The sequence below is a fragment of the Entelurus aequoreus genome, linkage group LG13 (genome assembly GCF_033978785.1).
Source record: "Entelurus aequoreus isolate RoL-2023_Sb linkage group LG13, RoL_Eaeq_v1.1, whole genome shotgun sequence".
Classification (NCBI taxonomy): Eukaryota; Metazoa; Chordata; class Actinopteri; order Syngnathiformes; family Syngnathidae; genus Entelurus; species Entelurus aequoreus.
The window spans coordinates 51320952-51342986 of NC_084743.1; the positions used below are offsets into that span (position 1 = coordinate 51320952).

The window sequence follows — 22035 nt, forward strand, 5'->3', positions numbered from 1 at the left end:
TGTTTCACCGTTACAAGCTCAAGAATCTGTTGCGCAACCCATTAATCTTTTGTTTTCGATTTATAATGTTTTTATGATAGTGAGAAGCTAAAATAGAGATCAAAATTCTATTAATTGTCCAGCCCTACAGTACCATATCTACTTTAAAACATGGGGGAGGCTAGGTTGTGTTAAAGGATTGCTTTACCGCATCAGACACTGGGTGTCTTGAATCTCTGCAGGATACAGTAAAATGTCATGTCACGGTAATAAAATGACACCGAAAGATTGGTCTGAGTTTTAGGTAGGGTTGTACAGTATACCGGTACTAATAAAGTACTGCGATACTAATTAATTCAAATCGGTACTATACTGCCTTTGAAAAGTACCAGTACCGTTCTTACATCTGCAGCAGTGACTACAGAACTGAGGCGCATGATGTTGAGTGTGTCAAAACGCACACACAAAGTGCATACAAGCAATAACATCATCAATCAATCAATCAATCAATCAATGTTTATTTATATAGCCCTAAATCACAAGTGTCTCAAAGGGCTGCACAAGCCACAACGACATCCGCGGTACAGAGCCCACATAAGGGCAAGGAAAAACTCACAACCCAGTGGGGCGTCGTTGTGAATGAATATGAGAAACCTCGGCGAGGACCGCATATGTGGGTGATCCCCCTCCCCCTCTAGGGGAGACCGGATGCAATGGACGTTGAGTGGGTCTGACATAATATTGTGAAACTCCAGTCCATAGTAGATCTAACATAATAGTGAGAGTCCAGTCCATAGTGGGGCCAGCAGGAGACCATCTCGAGCGGAGACGGGTCAGCAGCGCAGAGATGTCCCCAACCGATGCACAGGCGAGCGGACTCTGGACAGCCTGCACTTCATCCATGGCCACCGGACCTGTGTCCCCCCCTCTCCCTTGTGGAGGGGGGGGGGGGGGGACACAGGTCCGAAGAGGATAAAATAAAATAAACTACAGATCAACTGGTCTAAAAAGGGGGTCTATTTAAAGGATAGAGTATACAAATGAGTTTTAAGATGGGACTTAAATGCTTCTACTGAGGTAGCATCTCTAACTGTTACCGGTAGGGCATTCCATAGTAATGGAGCCCGAATAGAAAACGCTCTATAGCCCACAGATATTTTTGGGGCTCTGGGAATCATTAATAAGCCGGAGTTCTTTGAACACAGATTTCTTGCCGGGACATATGGTACAATACAATCGGCAAGATAGGATGGAGCTAGACCGTGTAGTATTTTAAAAGTAAGTAGTAAAACCTTAAAGTCACATCTTAAGTGCACAGGAAGCCAGTGCAGGTGAGCCAGTATAGGCGTAATATGATCAAACTTTCTTGTTCTTGTCAAAAGTCTATCAGCCGCATTTTGTACCAACTGTAATCTTTTAATGCTAGACATAGGAAGACCCAAAAATAATACGTTACAGTAATCGAGACGAGACGTAACGAACGCATGAATAATGATCTCAGCGTCGCTAGTGGACAAAATGGAACGCATTTTAACAATATTACGGAGATGAAAGAAGGACGTTTTAGTAACACTCTTAATGTGTGACTCAAACGAGAGAGTTGGGTCGAAGATAATACCCACATTCTTTACAGAGTAGCCTTGTGTAATTGTTTGGTTGTCAAATGTTAAGGTGGTATTATTAAATAGATGTCGGTGTCTAGCAGGACCGATAATCAGCATTTCCGTTTTCTTGGCGTTGAGTTGCAAAAAGTTAGCGGACATCCATTGTTTAATTTCATTAAGACACGTCTCCAGCTGACTACAATCCGACATGTTGGTAGTTTTAGGGGCATGTAGAGTTGGGTGTCATCAGCATACCAGTGAAAGCGAACATCGTATTTGCGTATGATGTCGCCTAGCGGAGGAAGAATGGAAAAAAATGACAATTCTACTGGTTAATAAAGAGGGTGCGTGAAGCGCAATATGGAGGTACTTGGGCTTCAAAACTAACGGTAAAGGTGACGCTTTGAACAAGGAAGCACCGCGTTCGGGTGTTGCTTTAAAACACGCAAATGTGGCGATTAGTATTACCACCTTTGCTTCAAACTTAGGTAAACATTTAAATAATGACCATTCAGATCTGCACAAGTTATAAAGAGTGACAGGTAATAATGTAGTTGTTACACCTGTCCTGCTGGAGCACAGGGAAGACGTTCCCTTTAGGGTCGATGTTTTCGTCGGGGTTAACCCTTCACTTTACAATGGGTCTGTTAAACTCAGCTTTCCGGTCAGAATTGGAGGCCGCCGATTTGTGACATTCTGGTTGCTTTATTATTAGTTTTGCAGGACACAACCGGACCCGTTCATCCTTCTACTGCACAGTGCATGCGCTACCTCTCCCTCTCTTTATTCGCCCACTCACTCACTGATGACACTCAGCCAACCCGTTGCCATTGTCACAAACACACATACTGTACGCTACTCTCATAAGTTAACCAGCTCCCCTGCTGTGCACATGTAAATACATAACATGTAGACGCGCACACAGCTGCTGGGATTGATGCCAAATATTAGCGGAGTCAAGACCGCCCATCTAACGTCAACTAGTGCAAGTAAAATGACTGAATTTGGTAGCAAATTGCTATAATTAATCTTTAACCAATGTGTGTTTTACCTGCTACATTGCTTATCTGTGTACATTTATCCAGAGTTTTGTTTTTAGTACTTACTAGTAATTGTATTTTTCTTAAATCACGGACCAGGATTGGCAACCATAAATCATAAATAATGTATTATTATGTTAATAAAGCTATTTTATTATATTGTAATCTAATTTTTGATTATGGAAAATTGCAAATTGTTCTTTGAGTGCGACAAGAAAAACACAATGTGTTTAATGCCCTTTAATTTATATTTTAAAATTGTTCTTTGAGTGCAATATGAAACATATGTTTATTGTATTGTAAGATTTTCTGTTAAAATGAAGCCAAAATTGAACTTTTTTCATAGTTCCCTTTATTTGGAAAAGTATTGAAGTGTTGATATACATTTTGGTAACGGTACCAAATTATTGGTATCAGGACCATCCTAGTTTTAGGTCATGGTCCTAAAACCACGACTAAAAATTCCCCAAAAAGACTCACGGCCGAACATTGGACTATTCTAAAGTGGCCTTCGAGTAGCCCACATGCAAATGTAACTTAATTTGCAAGGAGCTGGAACATGAAGACTGTACAAGAAACACTTCAAACCGGAGACAGCTCTGACCATTGTGGTGTGCATTACAATGCTACAAAATACTATCAAAACATGTCTGTATTCAAGAGTTATTAAAATATGAAAAGTTTGCTAATATTCTTTGACCGTTTGTTCAGCTTCTTAAAATCTGATGCTGAGCTCATAGTAGCTCACAAGCTACCTGTTGGAGACCCCTGGTCTATACATTACTTTGTATTACATCACACATTCAAGTCAGACTGAGACAGAAGACTGGCAGGGTCTCCATGTTGTGGAAAAAAAACAGCAGGCGGCAGTAGTGTCGAAGAGCGTTTCAGTCCCAAGTAATGTTTGTGGGCTTAATTGAAAGATTGCACTTGAAAGATAATTGCAAACTACAAAAAAAAACAGAACTAGTCCCATGTGAATCAGCACACAATGCATTCTACACTTCTACAAAGACACCCTACTGTGTACCTCGATGCCGAACACATGAATGATACACATCCCTTAATGCAAAGGAACATCATCCGGCTCCCACGATGTAATTTGTTTTTTAAAGTCTGCTGGCCCAGTCAATAGTAACACTTTTTTTTTCTACCAGACTGTCTCGCTTTGTCCTGTAAGATGATATGATGACCCGTGTGGTCACACAGCTACAGTAAACCATTGTGTGTCTGTCCCTGGTAATGATGGCAAGGAACTTTATTTTATTTGTGAGATCTGTAAAAGTGTGTGTGTGTTTGTGTTTGTGTGTGTGTGTGTGTGTGATCAGCAAGTGCTCAGGTGGACTTTTGCTCATGAGGCGGTTGCAAGGGTAGTTGATTTACAGCAGCGGAAAGAAAGTCGGATTACACACTCACATACTCAGTCACACTCCACCCAACTTCTGGCTCCTTCACAATAGTGGCTATAAATGGAGACTGAAAAATGTAGCTAAAATTAGAGAGAAAAAAGGCCATAGTTAGATTCCCAATGGAGTGACACAATTAGTGGAAATCTAGTGTGAAATATTACATATTTTTTGTTCGCAGAAGCTGCGTTTGTGTGTGTGTGTGCGCGCGCGTGCGCATGCATGTGTGTGTGTGTTTTAGAATGTATTAGATGTCTATATACTGTAATTGAGGATTATAAACATACAACTGTACAAATAGGTGGATGTGTGTTTTTATAAATATTTATTTTTGTTATGATTTTTTGTTATAGTTTCTTAATTCTGTGTCAGTATTGGAGCCATGCCATGTAATGTTTTGATTACATGGCATGTGATTCCTTGAATGTTTTTTTTTAATCCCATTGACTGCAAAGTTTTCACTTTTCTCGCTATACGTCCAAAATGTACCTGAAGCTTAAGATGAAAAAGACATTATACAGGACTCAAATTTTTACTTTTTAATTTTTAGCTTTTTAAGGTCAAGGCAAGTGTTGCCTTAAAGCAGGACTCACATTTTAGGGCACCAAGGCAAGTTAGACTTTTTGTCTATATATATAAAAATAGTGTTCATGTATGAGATCTAAGGCGGCCAATTATGGCCCAAGTAATAATTAAGATTATTGTTATCAATATTGAAATAATGATTACTGATTGTGAGGTAAAGCAGTGTTGTGGTGTGAACGTAATACCATCATGTAGTTTGTAATGTCTAATAAAAAGGCTATAGATAAACGTTATCCATATATCTAATGACAAATATTAGGGTTTTTTATTCTTTAATAACATCAACTTGTCAGCTTTTTGTCATTACATGATGCTTTTATCTCTATTTTTACGTTTTGATAGAGGGAGTTTTTTAAAAACTTTTATTTAATTTATTTTTTTAAGTTTATATGTACATGTAGATGCTGTATCGGGACAGATCCATCAATAGTTTGACCAGAAATATGTTGAATAGGAATTAGCTATACACAATAAAACATGCTGTGTCACATTAGTTATTTTTGAAGTACCGGTAATACCTTTGTGACATAAAAAAAACACAATTTAAAAAATGTAAAAAAACATGGAGTTTACTTTTTGATATCAAAATAAAACACAAAGCAGTTTGGCTAATAAAGATGAAGTCTAATAAACAAGCTTTGTTCTTCTCCAACGCCTCCCTAGTATTTCAGTACAACAGTGTGGCCAACAAAAAAGAAACCCGGAGTTATACCTCTTACTTCGAATACAGAATCTTCACAGCCTTCGTTCAGTTCAATGAGATGACAAAACATTTTAGCTAGTATTGATGTTATTTGAACACTGATACAGTTTGCAGTTAAATAAAGGAGTGAACATCCCAGTCAACAAACTAAAGACTTTATAAACAGGCTGTGACAACGTTCATGTTTCCTCACCTCATTAACTCTTAGTCACAGCAGCTGAAAGACGCTGTATTGAGAAAAGAAAAGCAACATCAAATCGTTTTTGTCTTTCGCTGTATACTTTAAGTGCGGGGACAAGTGCGTCTGTCTCCAATATTGTCCACACCTGGCGCCATCTAAACACAGCAGTGCGCTCTTATACACACGCAGGGAAGCGAGGGAAAAATTACGTTAAACCAAGCGCTTGGCTCCGTTTACTCCGAGGGGAAATCTCCGCAGGAAAGTCTGTGTAGCTTGTCCGCCATGATTATCAAGCCAAACGGCGCTAGTGCGCATGCGTCTGACTTCATGTTGCCGAAAATGCATTAATAAATTAATAAAAAAATTAGACTGTATTACTAACCGTCTGGAATTTTATCGCAAATTATCATTTTACCGTTACATCCCCCTTCCATTAACAAGAAAAAGTCAAGCACGGTCACGGCATGTTCTTGCCGCAAATGCTGGTCAATTTTTTGGGCATTACGGCAAAAGACGAGGGCGGTCGCGGCAGTTGCTGTGGTTAAATTCGACCCCTGATTATATTAATAATACCTCTTCAGACTTTTTGAAACAGATTGTCTAGCCTCAATTATGCGAGATACTTGAATCGATAAGTAGAAGAAAACACATAGAAATATGTGGATTGTGTAGAATTAGTAACACTGGGGAACACAGAATCTGGTGTCTTGCCTTTTTTTTTAGGTACATTGTGTTGCTGATTCTTAATATATTTTTTTAGCAATGGTTACCGAGATATTAGCCTGATACAACCATTAAAGCACAAGGATTGATGTTTACAAATCATTATTATTGCTTTTTAATTTAAAAACGCTATGTTGTATAGTTTCTGTAATATTTTTCTTAGCAATATATTGTAATATATTGTCCCATAAATTGTTGCGATTAACAATTAAGTTTGTCAGCATTATTTTACAACCAGTTTAAGCACTAATGAAATTAAAATATATATAAGATTGCAAGTAACCCTTTCAAGTGCAATACACTTCCATCTTTTATTAGTATGTGTTTACCATTCTAATTGGATGGTCAATAATTTATAATTATCCTGAATAAGTTAAAAAATATCAAAAAATAAAATCTCAATCTGTTTTAGCAAAAATTGCACTTCAAAATATGTTCGATTTTAAAGTGTAATTTTTTTTTGGTCTGTTTTTTTTTTTTTTTTTTTTCCATCGTAAATACGGCGTACTCTCTTGCTCATTCGGTTTGAAACCGAACAAATTCTATAACGGGACATTTGCTTTGCTATAATTGTTTTCCCTTCTCATTTTTGTTATCTTGTGGCGCTCCACACCAGCAAATAGCAAGGCTCTGTAGCTGTTGGAAGATAGCAGTCCTGCTTCCACTCAAAGAGACAAAGATTGTGGATGGCTGACAAGAAGGTTGAGAGCAATGCATATAATGAAACCTCTTGCACCCTGTTTGGAAGAGAGAGAGAGAGAATCAAAGAAAACAATTTATCGATGACTGCAGAATTATTGCTACGGTCCCCATGCCGTTGTCTAGTCATGAAGAGAACGCGTAACATAAAGGCCGGACACCCTAGACTTGTTTGTTCTTTGTGAACAGCCGGCTGGCGATTCACTGGAGTGAGCGAGCGAGATAGGGAGAGAAAGAGATCTTCCGGCTACACCTCTGGGCATTATCTCCTTAGCACCAGTCTGCTGTCCAATCACAACCTATCAAATAACAAGGGAGAAATAATCAATAAAATGGACACCGGTGAGAGTGTACAGGCGCTGCACGTAACAATTTTTTATTTCATTTTCATGTATTAATTGACATCGATTATTGGCCCAGGACTACATATACTCACTTTTAAAAATAACTTTAATGGATTACATGTATCTAGCGCTATACTCAAAGCGCTGTACAGTGAGAACTGAGAACATTTGTGAAATACTGTACTTGGTAAAATAATTCAGTGGAATAATTGTTGTTTACAAATTACTCTTAGCATACTACACTGTACCGAGTAAAGTTTACTTTGGTGGCCAATGAAATGCTGTATTGCTAACATGATGTCAGACTATTTACATAGCTGATGCAGCTATAGCCCTCTTGTCTACACACCCAGTGGTGGAAATGCAAGCCTTATCAGGGTTTGCCAATCCAATCCACTTTACCCTTAAACGAGAACTGCACTTTTGTAGGACTTTTGCCTATCGTTCGCAATTATTATGAGAGACATGACGATGGATGTTGTTGTTTTTTTTTTTGCAATCTAAATATTGAATAAATGCGAAAGAATCAAAAGCGTCTTTTCGTGTCATCCTTGCCAGTTTTGGGTGGCTGTCAAGTGTACCAACTTGTCCGAATACTTACTAAGACGTCTCATGTCCAGGTGAGATATCCGATTTACGATCTAGAATAAACATACATGGAGCAAGGAAGCACACGGAAGTGATCACGGCACCACTATAAATAGTTTGTTTGAATTAGCACATATAATAATATCACTAATACTTGGTTAATATTCAAGTCGCAAAATATAAATTGAGTATTCTTGGTGAAATAGAGTAGTTTCCAAAGGCTCCGCTGTAAGCTGACTTTTATTTACCTTTATTTACTAGTTAGAATGCATTAAAAAAAATGTATCTGTTGTCATGTCTTTAATTATTTTTGTGAACGAGGCAAAATTCCCAAAAAAGTGCAGTTCTCATTTAACCCTAACTCTTAAGTAAACATGGTTTTAGGGTTGTTTTTTGTTCCATTTTAAGATAGCAGTCAATTAGCTTTTTATTGGTTGGTATGACTATATTGTAACTGTATTTTATTTGGGCTATCAGGATACTATGTATAGGATTTTGGCACTGGACAAAGATATAAAATAAGTGCCTTCCAAGAACTTTGTTTAATAGATAACCCTACAATGCTAGGGAAAACAACAGTTTAACGTTTCTGCAACCCTTTATATGCTTCAGTAATTATACTTGGGAAAATACATTGTTAACGCAGAGACTGACCAGCATGACCAGTGTTATTCCAAACAGAGGTCATGTTGTCACACAAAAGAATGTGTGCATGAGAGACTTTGCTGCTGATTACGCTCTGAGTCATTTTAGGATTCTGCATTCCTAGCATTCCTTTTCCAGAAGATCCGTGTAGGAGAGGAACGGTGTGTGCAAGGGGTTTGGGGTAACAAGATCCTATCATATTTTGCCGTCCACCCTAGTGTCATTACAAGGATAAGTGTACTCTGACGATGAGAAATATTAATCTGTTTTGATAAAGTACTTAGAGACAAAGCAGAGTGTTTGAACAGTAGCGTCTAGGGGTGTCATTGGCATGCGATTCCCTGGAGTCCGATTTGACTATCAACCTTGCAGTCGAATCGTCAAACATTGAACACCCTTCAGAGAGAGGCGAGATCAGTACTTGAGGCCCTTTGCTTACTTACAGCGGGTGTGTTGGGAGGATGTTCTGAGATGGGAGACATTTAAATAATTAACAGAGACGTCATCGTAATTAAGGGGGCATTGAAATTGATCAGACTGATCCACATGTGTTTTATGGACTGGGAGGCTTTTGACAATGTCCCTTGCATTGTTGTGGAAAGTGCTGCAGAAGTTCAGGGTCAGGGGCTTGGTGCTATGGTCTTTTCTGTCCAGGTCCAGTCGAGGTTAGTTGGTATTGATGGGAACTAGAGATGTAGCAGTAAACGGTATTAATGGTAACCGCGGTAAAATTTATGTCGGTTAGTATTACCGTTTTAAATTAAAATTATCAAAAAAATTGTGATTGATAACAGCACTTTGATAAACTCACGGACCGACTAGCGTAAGCTTGTTAGCTAGCTTAAATGCCAACACAAATACAAGACACATTAACATCTTTCCACATTAAGAAACAACATACTTCAAGCTAAACTTGTAAAGGGTTACTTACTGTCTTTTATACTATTCCTGTCTGCGCATCTAAGAAATGTAATTATTTAAACCGTCGGGGACGGCGTGGCGAAGTTGGTAGAGTGGCTGTGCCAGCAATTGGAGTGTTGCTGGTTACTGGGGTTCAATTCCCACCTTCTACCTTCCTAGTCACGTCCGTTGTGTCCTTGGGCAAGACACTTCACCCTTTGCCTCTGATGGCTGCTGGTTAGTGCCTTGCATGGCAGCTCCCGCCATCAGTGTGTGAATGTGTGTGTGAATGGGTAAATGTGGAAATACTGTCAAAGCGCTTTGAGTATCTTGAAGGTAGAAAAGCGCTATACAAGTATAACCCATTTATTTATTATCATTTAACCAACAGGCTGTGGTCTATTTGAACAGATAGGACAGAGTGATCGATCTGTACTTGAAGGACTATAACACGGAGGTGGGGTTTTGTTGTTGTTTTTTTTTACAACTTTATTAACAAAGATGAAGCTGTCTACAACAGAGAGTGCACTCGCGTAACGTCACAAACTGGACGTGAAGCAAAGTGAACACTCAATTTGCCTTTATTGATTAAAAAAAACATTATAAAAACGTTTACCTTTTAAAATGGAAAAAATAAACACTTACACACTCAAATAAAAATATGACTCCACAATCTAGAACAATATTTAATGTTTCTCTCTGTCAAGAAAGTATATTGTGTGTCAATTTATTATATATATTTTTTAATCTGATTAAACAATTTCAGTGTATGTGTATAAATGTTATGCGAATATTTAACAGATAATAATGATAACCGTGATCATTCTAGTCACAATAACTGTGATTTGAGATTTTCATATCGTTACCTCCCTAATGGCAACAAATGTTTTACTCTGAATACTGGATTCTGGCAAGGTTGGAATATTTTTATGGACAGCACTTGCTAGGTGCATCCAAAATGTACAGGTTGTTGTTTTTAGGATCTCATCTCTGCCATTAGTAGATCATGTAATTATGTTGTTTCCATCAGACTGTGAAGATTGTGGGTATCCATAGCAGGGCAAAATGCTATTGGTTGTCCCACCCGCAAAAGTCACATCTATGTGCCGCTCTCTATTGAGCAGTCTGTCTTGCAGGCTTTAACTTCTCTGAAAGTCACACACACATTGTGGGTCATGTGACATTTCCAACACAACCCTTCAAAGAGTTAAACACTGGCCATCCTTTGCCAGAGATTTTATCATCGTATAGTAGAACAGCTGTTTTCCTGGTACTGCTTACCCTAATAGTGTGGTTTCATCGCAGTTGCATTGTGTGAGATACGTTTTTATGAATTCACCCTGTACCTCTCAAAGCATTGAAACACTCTGGTACCTCTTAAATAGGCCTGACTCTCGAACACTTAACCGCAGTTGTTTTTTTTAACCGCTGTGTGCCACACCCAGCTAAATAAGATAGAGCATCTTAACCACTGTAGAAAAACAGGAAGTTGTCTGTCATCAACTGGAGTGAGCGTGTTGTTTGTCATCGTGTACAACCTTGTATGTTGTTGTGTACAGTTAAACATATCACTTCACAGCTTGATTTCATTGATTTATTTTTTATAAATTGGAGGCAGAGTAGTGGAGACCATGGTGTAGAAGTATTATTTTCTTCTGTAAGTGTTTGCTTTACAGGAAATGTCATATCTGAAAAACAGTATTTAAACCCAGTGACCCTATTAAAAGACTCAACATAATCACGTCCGAGTTTTGTATTTTTGGTAACAAGTGTAATGCAAAGGGCTTGTGATTTGTATGCAGATTAATGCAGTACCTTATGTGCGGGCCAATACATGAATGTAAAGCAGCGAGGTTGGCATCTCACATTCCCACTTACCAGGTGCAATAGCGCATTGCTGTGTATCTATTTTAATAATGTATTCACAAAGTCATAAAAAAACAGGATGTTCTTTGGTAAATGGAAACACTTGTGACCCAAGTCTAAGGCTGCAGCTAACGATTATTTTTCTATCGATTAATCTATAGATTATTTTTTCGATTAATCGGTTAATCTATAGATTATTTTTTCGATTAATCTATAGATTATTTTTTCCTTTTGCCGATTATTTTTTTATTCAAAATGAAGATGAAAAAATAAATGTAGGCCCGTTTTTTCAAAAGGCATGGCTTTTATTTACAAAAAAAAAGAAGTATGGCCACTCAGTCAACATTGACAACAACATGACTAAATATTCTGTAACAATGTAAACATTTAAAACTTTTAACATTTAACAAAATTAAAAGTAGCTTATTTGCTTTTTAATGTGCAAATATAAAAGTCAACATCCAGTGCAAATCTTAATATTCTGCAATAGTATAAGCATTTCAAAAGTAAAAGTATTGCTTATTTTGCTTTAAAATGTGCAAAAATAAAGATAAACATCCAATACAAAAAAGTGCAAAACGAAATATTCTGTAACAACAGTGTAAACATTTCAACAAAAGTGAAAGTATTGCTTATTTGCTAAAATGTGCAAAAATAAAGATAAACATCCAATACAAAAAAGTGCCAATCTAAATATTCTGGAGTACTGTAAACATTAAATATTGCTTTTAAAATGTGCAAAATAAACATCCAGTCCAACACAGTACACAATAACCAATTCTACTCATTCCAGTGAGTGTCTAACAGTTGTAATGAAGAAAGGTTAGCATGTGTACATGTTTGGTTCTTTTCTTGTTTATAATATTCCCAGCAGCTGAAAATAGGCGCTCAGAAGGGGTCGATGTGGCTGGAACTGAGAGCTAATTAGCCTTCACCTCAAGCCAGGATTTCGAGCGAGCTGAGCTGCAGTTTAAGTTTCTAGAAGGTCAACGGGCTCATAGTGATGTTAGTAGTAGTTGACTGGGAGGTGTTTATTATCATTTGGGGAGAGTCCGCTGCCTGATGCTCACCTGCTAAACACCTATCTGCTCCACCCTGAAGCGCTGACTACTGATTGGCTGATAATGCTTCGTGTGTACCAATCAGATGGTTGTGTGGGTGGGACAATGCTGCGTGTGTACCAATCAGATGGTTGTGTGGGTGGGACAATGCTGCGTGCTGAGACAGAGGCAGACGGAGCAAAGCAGCTTGTTAAGACTTTAGCTTAGAAACTCGTTCGGTACACCCCCGTACCGAACCGAAAGCCCCGTACCGAAACGGTTCAATACAAAACACGTACCGTTACACCCCTAGCAGATACAAATGGCACATTCATGTTTTTGTGTAATGATGACAACGTATGCTCGCGCGGACGATTGACTAGTTGATGGTTTTCTTTTCAAATGTTCGTTCATAGCCGTTGTGCTGCTATGATAGGCCATTTCCGCTCGACACAGTGTGCATACAACAACATTATTAGGCCGTTTATTGAAGTACTCCCACACTTTTGGCATGCTTTTCCCCCCTCGCTCGCACCGCTCGCATCGTCTTCTTTGATCGTCTGCTTTGCGCTTCGCCATGACGGTAGTGTGACGTCATTATGCGACGCGTCGACGCACAAAAACGGCGTCGACGTATTTACGTAACCGATGACGTCGACTACGTCGACGCGTCGTTTCAGCCTTACCCAAGTCAGCTTCTTTTAAATGAAATGACAAAAATAGTCCATTTGTACATAAGAGATTAAAAATGCAGATTGTATTGCTTTATTTATAATGGAGCACATGATGTATCATGAGGTTTTTTCCTAAATACCTTTGCTATATGAACGTAGACTCCGTGTGCATGTGCGCGTGTGTGAGTGAGGGACGGGGAATTTATTTGTAACCACTTACAGAAGTCAAATAGATCACAATTATTAGGCCCTGTTTACACTAAGCCGGATAAGGTTATGCAGGGTAAACCCCACCTAACCTTATCGGCGTCCACACACAACAATGCCACCGTTTAAGACCACCTCCGTCCGCCTTCTTCCTTCGCAACGCGACCTAATACGCATGCGCGGAAAATGCACACGTCATAGTCACCACCAGTGCTGCTTTGTGTGCAAGTTTTTAAATTTAACTTATCGGAACAATATCCAGTGTTGTGGTATTTCAATTAACTGGAATCCAGTGTGCTGTGGGGCCCTATTGTAGTGAATCACACCTGAGCCATCATAAATTAATAAAATCTTTATTAAACACATAAACAATGTGATAAAGAACATTTTACATCAATCAATCTGGGGATCTAGTTATCTGGTTAGGACACTCCTCACTCTTTTGCCTTCACCTTCATTGTCCATTTGTTTTTGGTGACTTTATGTACTCTGGACCGAGACGTTGAGTCCACGACATACACGGCGGACAATAACTGATACAGTCTGCTTTGCCAGTCCAAATGCATTCGCTGTTTTCCGTAGTTTTCCCTCGTCGGCCAGATAATACAAAGCACACGCTACCTTTTTTATCACATCCACGGGAGCCCGCATTCTCGTTGACTCTCCTTCGACAAATGGACAAAGTTTTTCAGTAAGTAGAATCACAGCTGACCTCGACATTTGAAAGTTCTCTTGCCGTCTGAGAAGTGTTGTATCCGAAATAGCTGCAATAGCTTTCTCTTAAGGTATTCATGTGTGATTTCCACAAGTGTCTGTACATGTAGAGGGAGGAGAAACACGGGCATGTCTGGACGACTCGCCTCCATATTTCCAGTGGTTAGCTCCGAGTTACGAAAAAACTTTATTATGAAGCTGGCTGTGGCGTGTTCTTTCTGGCGTCACTTCCTGTGTGGGGCGCAATCTTTCTGGCGTCACTTCCTCTTCGAACTCAGTTTGTGGCCTAGTGGTTAGAGTGTCCGCCCTGAGATCGGTAGGTTGGAGTTCAAATCCCAGCCGAGTCATACCAAAGACTATAAAAATGGGACCTATAACCTCCCTGCTTGGCACTCAGCAACAAAGGGTTGGAGTTGGGGGTTAAATCACCAAAATGATTCCCGGGCGCGGCGCCGCTGCTGCCCACTGCTCCCCAAGGGGATGGGACAAATGCAGAGGACAAATTTCACCACATCTAGTGTGTGTGTGTGACAATCATTGGTACTTTAATCTTTTAATCTTTTTAAACGATCAGTGAGTCCATACAAAGCTAAGTGCCGGAGATTCAAGAAATACACGGCGCACTTAGCCGTGTAAAAATTTGTCCAAGGAGGGGGACCTTAAACGCTGGTTTAGTGTGGCTGAAACGGGGCTTAGGCTAAATAATTATTCGTTTAAGGGGTTAAACGACTTAGTGTAGACATGGCCTTAGATTGTCATTGTTGCGCTCTAACTTAAATACTGTAAACAATGGTTTTTATATTCAGTTCTGTACGCTTAGCTTTTTCACTTGGAGCACAGGTGCCTCAAAATGAAAACATTTAGGAGCACAGAAAAAATGTAAAAGCCAGGGTTACTTACCCCTTAAAATAATTGATTGTGGCGTACCGCCACGACAAAATAAAATCTGCCATACCTTTTAAAAATGAGGATTTTTTACTTAAAAACAAATTAAAATAATATAATGTATTGTAGTCTCCAGAAGTCACACAAAATCTAATGCTTTTTTTTATTTTTATTTTTTTACTTTTATTGCCAATCTTGTGCTAACAACCAGCCCAATTCCAACACGTATTCCCTCCCGTGCATACACGTCCATCTCCGTGCAGACACACAACAACACTTCCTCATTCTCTGCTAATCCCCTTTCACTTCAAACCAATCACACACAAACATAAACATTCAACACCAGCAGGTCGTTACAATATGAATGGATATGTATAGCCTATTATTTGTGCACTATTGACTAGTGATGCACTGAAAATTCGGCCACCAAAAAAAGAGTTTGACTTTGTTCACACTGCAGGCAAAAGTGGCCCAAATCAGTTTTTTTTTTTTTTAAATCAGATTTTTTCCAGCTGACTGTTTACATTGCAAGTAAAATGTGATCTTTATTAGACTTCAGTGTAAACACGCACAGGCCCCAATGTAGCCCCAATGTGGCCTCTACATCACTTGCATGCACAGTTCGATAACGTGAAAACAAAAGAAGTTGAACGGATTTTGTAAATGAACAATGAAGTCGGTACTACTACTACAAAATAAAAAAAAAATTGCCACACCTTTAAAAATGTGTTTTTAAGTAAAAATACATTTAGTAATATACTGTATTAATGGATGTATATAGTGTAATATATTTGGAAGAGTTCAAATCTTTTTATAGCTGTTAAGTAGGGCTGCAACCAACGATTGTTTTGATAGTCGACCAATCGAAAAGCGATTTGAAGATGGTCTGTAAAACATAATCCATGCAACATTTTGACCAAAGTACCACCACAAGTTTGTTTGTTTTTGTAATGTAGAAAAAAAAATATCATAATATGACCCCTTTAATGAGTTTTATAATCTGGTGCGTTTTTTGTATGAAAATTGACCTGAATAGACCCGCTCATCGGCAGTGTGCCTTATAATCCGGTGTGCCCTATGGTCTGAAAAATACGGTACAACAATAAAAGATAAGCTATTAAAACAGATGAAACATTAGGACTAAAACGCTTCAGTAAATCGTGAACACAATGAATGCAAAAATAGTGTTTTTTGTAAAAGTGTCTGTATTTATTTTAGTTATTATTAAAAAGCTTTATGAGCACATTCCACAATAATATTGATAACCGTGATAATTTTGGTCACAATGACCGTGATATGTAATTGTCATATCGTTGCATCTCTATTTTGTATAGTTACACATGTTATTACAGTATGTCTACTACCCCTGGAAGATGGAGAAGACATATGGATACATTTTACCTTTTGCAAGGTAGACAACAAGACATGTTATAAACCCTGTGGCTTCATTTTCTCCGGTAAGAATACAACTAATTTGAAACGTCTTCTGCAGGCTAATCATCAAGACATCTACACAACATTAAGTAGGTCTTAAATAATATTTCCAAATGACTCATAGTGTACTGAATTACTGGTACTATTAAAGACAGGAGAGAAGGAGCAAGACTGCTTACTTTACCACTACTTTTGTTGTATGCATAGGTGAGCTTGCCTGCCAATCTAAAATCAAACAAGATTGTTTCTTCATGTGACCATTTTAGTCATGTATTATTCAACAATTGAAAAAAAAGGCAAAATTTCAGTTATAACAATAAAACACAATAAGGTTTAATGTGAAATGTACTTATTGAAATATTCATGGAGTGCAGGTCTTGTTATGAATTTGGTTTTTGAGATGCTCTGCAATAATAATTAATACAAGTGCTTTCAAGACAACTTCCAACGATGCATTGTTCACTATACTTTATATTTTAGTCGAATAAAATTTACAGAGATTTTAGTCGACTAAAATGTACTGAAATTTTAGTCGACTAAAATGTTGAGGAATTTCGTAGATTAAAACTAAATTAATTTAGATGACTAAAATAGATGACTAAAATTTGACTCAAACCAAAATAAATTTTGGCAAAAAGACTATTGAACTAAATGAAAAACAGCTGTCAAAATTAACACTGATCTTAAACGGGTTTGTGGTGAAAATGACTTGTTTGCTTGTGCAATGACAATAAAGAGCATACCATATTACACAATGACGTCACAATAACCACTCCCTGGCAACGCCCCCACAACCACATATATCTTGACAATATGGGGAAACCCTGGGAGCAATATGAAATGTCCTAAATAACACAATTGTATTAACACTCAAACAACATACACAGTAACATACATGTGCACTCATACATATAAACACAGTGCCATCATAAGACCTAAAGTATTTTAAGCATGATATCCCGCCCACTTTTAGCATGCAAAGACGTAACTACACTCGTATGTAACATGTGCATGCGCATTAACTTTGTGTGTTGTTAGCAATTGATAGTGATCTGGATAGCTGAACTTAGCTATAATTGAATGCATATTCTATCATAAAAACAGCAGGCCTTATCATCCTCTGATAAGACTTGAGATACTAAGAAATGCAGTTTATTTGTTTTATTATCTTAGGGGAGCAGCTCCACACTAGGTATGGAGAGGCACAATAACCTGCTAGCGGCTTGTCCGTCGGGGGACTAAAAATAATGTTTGTACAGTGTCAACCACAGGGGATCGATGTTTGTGATCGGCATTTAAAGGCATTAATTGGCAATGCCGATCAAGTACTTTTTTTGAAAAACGTCCGATACTGATAGGAGGCTTCTCAGTCGGCACATCTGTTGTCTCATTAGTCCAAATAACTTTGTTCCAGAAGTTTTGAGGCTTGTGTCTGTGCTATTCTGCATAATGTAAGTGGGCTGCTTTGTGGTAATTGCTTTCTTCTAGCAACTTGACCATGCAGCCCATTTTTCTTTAAGTGCTTTGTTATTGTGCATCTTAAAACAGCCACACTGCAGAGTCCTGTGTGTCAGCTGAAGTTATTTGTAGGATTTTCTGTGCATCCCAAACAATTGTCCTGGCAATTATGGTTGAAATGTGTTTGTTTCAATTGAATCTCTCATTTTCTATTTCTTAATCTGAGTTTTAACACTGCTGATCAGCATTCCTAATTCTCTTTGATATATTTTAATTAGTGTACTGTTTTATACAGTTCAACCACTGTACAGTCAAATTTAGAAAAATGTAAACATTACAATGATTCTTAAAGCTATAGACACCACTGATGCATAATTTAAGACTATGATACCAATATAGTATGGGTACATTTTTTAAAACTTTGAATGATGCAATTTATTGTAATTTATGTTGGGGGGTGGCGGGTTTAGTGACATTGTGCTCACGAGGTGAATCAGGGTAGGATCTCATGTGATGAAGTACTGAGTTCAATCCGGGTCGGATCTTCTGTGTGGATTGCATGTTCTCCCGTGACTACGTGGGTTCTTTCCGGGTACTCCGGCTTCCTCCCACCGCCAAAAACATGCACCTGGGGATAGGTTGATTGGCAACACTAAATTGGCCCTAGTGTGTGAATGTGAGTGTGAATGTTGTCTGTCTATCTTTGTTGGCCCTGTGATGAGGTGGCGACATGTCCAGGGTGTACCCCGCCTTCCGCCCGAATGCAGCTGAGATAGGCTCCAGCACCCCCCGCGACCCCGAAAGGGACAAGCGGTAGGAAATGGATGGATGGATGGATGCCACTTATGCAAGTATGAATATTTGATGCGTTAGTTTTTTTACCCTAAGTGACATGCATACGATAAAGAAGGGAATTGTACAGAATTAATTCATTTGATGTAGATGCAATGGACATAACTCTAGGAATGGAAGACTGGAAATACCACTGTCATGCAATTACTATTGTTGGTCCTAAGATACAGTTGGACGTAATTACTATGTAAATTGATTATTTACTAAGCAGGGACACGCGGTAGAAAATGGATGGATGGATGGATGAACGCTTACTGCAAGTAGTGTGTTTGATGGTATCCCTCTTTAGTTTATTGTTATCAACCTATCCTGAAAAGCTCATTTTAAATTGAAGTGGTGTAAAATAAACCCAACAAAACTGGAGTTCAGTTGACAAACATTGTCCTCTATGATTTTCTCAGCTTTTCCATGTGTAGGTGGACAAAGGTTCTGAAAAACTTGACAACTACCTTCTCCTGCAGTTTCTTTGATAATTATGTAGCTTTCCCTATGACTCTGAAACCAGCACAACAGTGTAGCACTGGATGAAACAAGGAAGGGTCTGTCAGGAGCTAATAAACTCGCTGATGTTTTATACACACATATATTGATTACAAACAAAGTAGCAACCACATCACAAGTAAAGATGACTACCTTTTAGTAGCTATTCAAATCTCTATGTCTCTACTACGCAACCATTAACAATGAGTAAGAGAAAAGTTTTGTGATATTGTTCATATTCTCTGAGAAACGGCCAAAAAATCACACATTCTTCTACAGTATGCAAACTGTTTTTGTTATTCTGTCAATTTGTATTATCTTTCTTATAAGTAACCTGTTGGAAACAACAAAATGTCATCGCAAATTAAGATAGCTGTTTTGATAGCACATTAACAAGACAGATTCCGGGTTAGTTGATCATTATTTAATTTTCTCTTGCTCAAACAAGTGTTTCAGCTGTAGTTAATACTTAACTATGTTGCTTTAACAATGTCACCCTTTTACACTACTGTATGCTGTGTTAGGTAACACCAAAAGTGAAACTAGGTGGGAGAAATGTGCGAAATTACCAATAATAATGACATGGAAATGTGCTACTACTGATCTCAGGTCATTCAATTGATTGCAACTGTACTGTTTGGTTTGTCTTAGAAGACGTTTTGCCTCTCTACGTCTCTTCCAAGTAGGCTTCGTCAGATCTGACCAATCTAAGTCTATGAGCATGAACTGATGAAGTCTACTTGGATGGGAGGCGAAACGTCTTCTAAGACAATGCAAAGAGTCCAGTTGCGATTGATTGAAAGCCCTGACAATACAATGACCTGGTTGAATGAGAACCTGATAATACTGTATATTTTGCATTGGCTAAACACTCATACATTGTACATGTGTCTCATACTATGATTTTTAAGAAATTTCACCTGACCATGATAATATTCACACAAGTGTTTCATTATTAGGTCCTGTGCTGATTTTGAAAGTTTACCCTTTTACTCCCTAAAGACATAACCAGTCCATGTTTTATAGTATGTTTATTTTAACAGAGGGAGTTCAAATTTCAATCAGATAAAATCATTCAATACAGGTTTATAAATGAATTAGTGTTTAATTGAATATTTCTGATTCTGATTCTGATCTAGTACATATTTGATCCCCTTTAAACCAACAAGAGTTCTGACCATTTAGCTGGTTCCCATGAAGCAAACACTTTAGTCCTGTCCTTTCAGCAAGAACCTTGGGTGAGAAAAAAAAACACATTTGGCATGATAATGGAAGAAATGCAAGGTAACAGTAAACAAAAAAACCCTTCATATGGAACTTCATGCAAGGTCTCTTCTCATGAGGTAAGGATACCTTTGTGAAAACTGAAGGACCTACCTAAAATTACATGGGAAGTGCTTGTTAATTATCTCAAGGATGCTGGGAGCCACAGTCACCAAGAAAACCACAGGTTTATTTGCTCTAATAAATTGAGATTATGCCAACAAGGTTTTATCCACCAATAAGTACAAAGCTTAGGGATCAAATACTTATTTTACTCAAACACAAATGTATTTAAAAATGAAATGTTTATTGTTGATAATATGTCTCATTGTTTAAAATACAACTACAAAGAATTCTGGGCTGTGCATGTCTCTGTAAAGGGTGTACACATACAAAATCAGCATTTGATCAAAAACATATGTCTTCCCAGTGTTACAAAGTAAGGAGTTATATATCACAAATAGAAATAACTATTGTTGTACAAAGTCTCCGATTCATCAAGCAAAAGCGGTCTTATTTTCTTCCTTATTCTTTTATTTTGTCACCCTCTTCTATATCATCAGTACTGTGTTTATCAACTGTAAATGTCACCAAATTCACTCCATTCATTCCCACCATAACTGTTTTTTGCCCTCTTACCCATCAGATGCAGCGTCTCATCCACTCTCTAGACATTCCCAACATCCCACCGAATCAAAGGAAATAAAAAAAACACCGGGTAATAGCAGGTAAGACCAAATATAATCTGTATGTATGACAAGGTGGTACATCTGCATTGCAGTGTTTCCTACATAACTGTAGTCCTATTGTGGTACTTGGGGGTGATTAGATGACGCAAAATAAACGAAATCCCCCCTCTCATTAAACAAGTTCATTTTTATTGTATATATAAGAAAGGGTGAACGGTATTAAACTCTGAAACTGGTGCATTTAATTATTGACCCCTGGGGTTCAGGTTAGAGAACGCAAAGTCCTCGGATGGATTAATGAGCTTTAATTGTGGATGTTAAAATGTATTCATAACTTTTGTTTGGTGTCTGATAAGTCCCCGATCTTATTATTTTGTCATCTCGTGGAATAAATACAATGTATGCATCTTTCATACAAACAGAAAATGTATATACGTGTGTGCAGGATACCAATAAATGCGCATTAGTTTGCCAGTCAGATGCTATATCAGCCTTTCCCAAAGATTGGAAATCTCGGCAGGGGCATGGCGTGTAATTTCCATAATTGTCTATGACACATCAATGTTTAAAACTAATCTAAATACTGTGGTATGTGTCAGTATTAACATATATTTTTATTGTTACATTATATTATTCTGCCGTATTTTTGTAATGTTGCTGCTTATCTTATTACTACAATGTAACACCAGCTAACCTATATACACCCCTGGTTTATTTACATATATTATTTAGCCCTACCTGAATGTTGGAACTTAGTTAGCATATAGGTAAACAGTCCTTTAACGGGGATCTATTATGCAAAACCAAAGTCGTTTTCTGACCGTAGGGACTTTTTTGAGTTCTTATAACCTTTTTAGTGCCTTTTGTCGTGTTCCGACATACAGGAACTAGGGACTACAGCCCTCAGATCCTATAACCATTTTAGCTCCTACTCTGAGGCAGGGCCTAAACTGAGTCCCATAGGAACTAAAATACGTAGGTGATTGGTTGAACTGACGAGCTATGCCCCTTGCCGGATATGCGCTTCTCCTAGCCACAACACAGACCATTTTTTAAAAGTCCCACAGAGTTGTTTA

General features: G+C 38.1%; 1 protein-coding gene across 1 annotated transcript in view; it reads left to right on the plus strand.

Annotated features, from left to right (window-relative positions):
* Positions 1–22035, plus strand: part of pik3cb (phosphatidylinositol-4,5-bisphosphate 3-kinase, catalytic subunit beta) — a 149934-nt gene that overhangs the window by 25238 nt on the left and 102661 nt on the right. The window contains exon 2 of the mRNA XM_062067965.1: positions 20917–20998. The gene's annotated coding sequence lies outside the window, so the exon portion shown is untranslated. The remainder of the gene's footprint in view (positions 1–20916; positions 20999–22035) is intronic.